Source organism: Etheostoma spectabile, unplaced genomic scaffold (genome assembly GCF_008692095.1).
Source record: "Etheostoma spectabile isolate EspeVRDwgs_2016 unplaced genomic scaffold, UIUC_Espe_1.0 scaffold00018897, whole genome shotgun sequence".
NCBI classification, from domain to species: Eukaryota; Metazoa; Chordata; class Actinopteri; order Perciformes; family Percidae; genus Etheostoma; species Etheostoma spectabile.
Genome location: NW_022604550.1, coordinates 48,613 through 52,281, shown reverse-complemented (window position 1 = coordinate 52,281; position 3,669 = coordinate 48,613). Strand labels below are relative to the sequence as shown.

Sequence of the window (3,669 nt, the reverse complement as noted above, 5' to 3'; positions counted from 1 at the left end):
TCTTTGGGCTGCCTATATTCACCTGCAGAATGATAAACCTAGAGTCGGCTTACTCCAGGTTATTTAAGCATCAAACGTCCCTGGTGGACTGGAACCACCATCCTTTCAGTTAAAAGCCGACTGCGCTGACCTATTGCGCCACAGAGATGCGCCTGTTGCTGATGTATGAGAGGAGGGAGCTCGATCTTTAAGCCACAAGCATTTGCTTGGCTTTTTGAGGTTGCGCTGCACATGTATGCTTATCAGGCTGTTTTCCTGTTACTCAGAAATTGGGGAAGCTGCCTCATGCGGAAATGTAGAAGCTGGACGTGCATTGTATTTCTTACATGTCAACTGGATTCTGACTTTGAATTCAAATATTTAGCATCCAAGACAATTTGGGAACTGATGATGTATCAATCATTGTGCTGGTGGTGTCCTGGTCACAGCAACAAGCTTGATCATTGACATACAGTTACACGCCATGTATCACAAAACGTGGGGGGGGTATGTATTTGCTTGGATTACATCAAGTGACCTGCATACCAGAATCAGAATCAGAATAGAAATCAGCTTTATTCGCCAGGTATGAGGACACATACGAGGAATTTTTCTTTGGAGCATTGTTGCTCACACTGTGCTTACACACAAAACACAAAACAACAAAAACAAAAAAATACACACTAGTCTATACACACAATATATACATACTCTAAACAGAACAATACAGGGCCGTCAGAGATGGCAAAAGTACTCACTGCCGTGCTCAAGTAGAAGAAGAGATAATTGTGTTAACAAATACTCTGGTAAAAGTAGAAGTACTGATTTAACTTCTTACTCAAGTAAAAGTACCAAAGTACAGGCTTAGCAATTTAATTAAAATATAAAAGTAAAAGTAGCCTTATGAATGACAAAGCTCCGGGACCAGACACATGTTACTAGAGGCACACTGAGAAACTACAGTAGACATGGGAAAGAAAAGACTCTTTATTCTTTATTCTTTATATGCCATTGCCTACATTTAAATGGCCGTCTGCCAATAGGCCTAAAACATATATAAAACATATAGCCTATTTATATTGACAGAGACTGGGACTCCAGGTTAATAAGATCTGACCGAGTAGAAGATATGAATTCAAGTGTGATTTTGTGAGAAGTCTGTGTATGTTCCAATTTAATAGATAAATTTTGTAATGGTAACTCCAGGGAAATTATTTGAAATTTAGTGAGGACTAGATTAGAACTGGATTTAAAGCTGATTGGGTTTCCAACTTCGGCCCAGGTGTGTCTGTTAAAACACAGATGGAGACAACTTCTCTGTTGTGATTTATTACAATCAATCATCAGTATAAACATGGGGGGGGGGCAGCTCTGCTATGAATGTGTGTGTGGTAATAAATGAAATAAACAACATTGTAAAGGCTACCATACACAATGTATAGGAATCATATATGCTAGTAAATAATAACAATAAACCAACTACAATTACATTATCTTAATGAGCCAGGACGTTCAAACAATCGCCATTATATCGAATCAACAGCCAGGTGTAACCTAGCACAACAGTAGAAGAACGTAAACAAGCTAACTTTTAATGTACCAGAACTACAGACCAACACAACAACAGGCTTACATGAACTGACAACATCAGTTATATGACTTACAGTTCTCAAGACACACACACGACGATCTCAACTGGTTATCCTCCAGACAGCTAGTCTCTTTTCTTTTCTCTCACTTTGTGTCTCTGTGTGCCGTGCGCGGCCTGCTGCTCGTGGTGTGAGGCGCGTGTCCGCGCTATTCCCAACATGGACTGCAATCACACTGATAGACGACCTTTAGTACAAAACTAAAGTAACAAGCCAATTTTGTAAAATGTAGGGAGTAGAAAGTACCGATATTGTGGTAAAATGTAAGGAGTAAAAGTAAAAAGTCGCCAAAAAAATAAAAGAGTAAAGTAAAAATATCCGATAAATCTACTTGAGTAGAGTAATGAAGCGTTTGTACTTTGTTATTTTGTTAACGAAGTATTTGTACTTGTTACTTCATCTCTGATGACTGTAAAGATTAATATGTACATGGCTTCCAGAACTGTATCTTCTGATAGACATAAGGCCACTTGGGTTATCTTCAGGCTGCTCTATGGTCTCCTGAAGAAGGATAAATCCCAGAGTTGGCTCACTACAGATTATTTAAGCAACACAACATCCCTGGGTGGACTTGAACCACCGTCCTTCGGGTAATAGCCGACTGCGCTGACCTATTGCGCCACAGAGACTGCGCTGTCTGATGTTTTATGAGCGCGAGCTCGATCTTTAAGCCACAAACATTTGCTTTATGCTTTTTGAGGTTGAGCTGGTCCCACTCCAACCATCATTGCTACTGTCTACCGCCCCCCTAAACCGAATAGTGATTTTTAAATGACTTTGCTGCTTTCCTTACCCACTTATCCTCTCTCTCACCAAATATAATACTGCTGGGCGATTTCAATATCCACATGGACAATATAAACCTGCCTCTCACCAAAGACTTCACCTCCTGCTTAGACAGTTTGGATGTCAGCAACATACCACTTTTCCGACACACTCCAAGGACATATTCTGGACTTAATCTGCTGCTCTGGTGTCACCCCATCTGACCTTACAGCAGATGAACTCTCCATAACTGACCATTTTCTCCTCACATTTACAGTGAAACTCAGTTCTCCATCTCAAAAATACCACGCTTATTTCATTTCGGAACATAAAGAATATCAACCCGCCACCCTCACTTCAACTATCCACTCCTCCCGCCTTCCTGACACTCACAATCTCTCCACCCCCGATGATCTGGTCTCTCATTACAACACTGGACTCCATAATATTCTCAATTCTCTTGCACCGTTGAAAGCAGATCTGTTTCTTTCTCCGTCTCCGCCCCTTGGTTCACCCCCGATCTGCGTCTCATGAAAGCCAAAGGTCGGCAACTTGAACGTCTCCATAGAAAAAACTGGTCTCACTATTCACAAAGAAATGTACAACAACCACATCCTACGTTACAAGGACTCTATTGCCAGCACCAAATCCCACTATACTCCACAATAATCACGGCCAACAAAGGAAACTCCAAGTCACTGTTCTCCTTACTTAACAATGTCACCCAACCCCTGGACTCTCTCCCTCCCCATTTGTACACTACCTCCTTCTGCAACTCGGTAATGTCCTTTTTCACAGAAAAAATCAAGAACATCCACCAGCAATTGGATCAATCCCTCACCTCAGCATCTCAGATAACCTTCATTCATCCACACACTCATTCTCTCCTTCCGTCTCCCCACTATTTCAGAATCACAGAACTCACCGGAATTCCAAGCCATCTACTTGTAAACTTGATCCCCTCCCCACCCAACTTGTTAAAGCCTGTCTTCCCTCCCTTGTCCCCCTCATCTCTGCTATCATCCACTCCTCCCTTACCACTGGAACCGTCCCTACATCCTTCAAAACTGCTGCCATCACCCCTATTTTGAAAAAAACCTGGTGCCGACCCATCCAACTTCAACAACTTCCGTCCTATTTCCAATCTTCCCTTCCTCTCCAAAATTCTTGAAAAAACAGTTGCCTCTCAACTCCATTCTCACCTATCCCACAATAACCTGTATGAACAGTTCCAGTCCGGTTTCCGCCCCCTCCATAGCACTGAAACAGCACTCAT

At 41.9% G+C, this 3,669-nt stretch overlaps 1 non-coding gene across 1 annotated transcript; it reads right to left on the bottom strand.

Moving 5' to 3' along the window:
- Positions 1-2,184: 2,184 nt before the first annotated feature.
- Positions 2,185-2,257, bottom strand: trnan-auu (transfer RNA asparagine (anticodon AUU)). Its single transcript has one exon. It is a non-coding gene; the product is annotated as a tRNA-Asn (tRNA).
- Between the last annotated feature and the right edge of the window lie 1,412 nt (positions 2,258-3,669).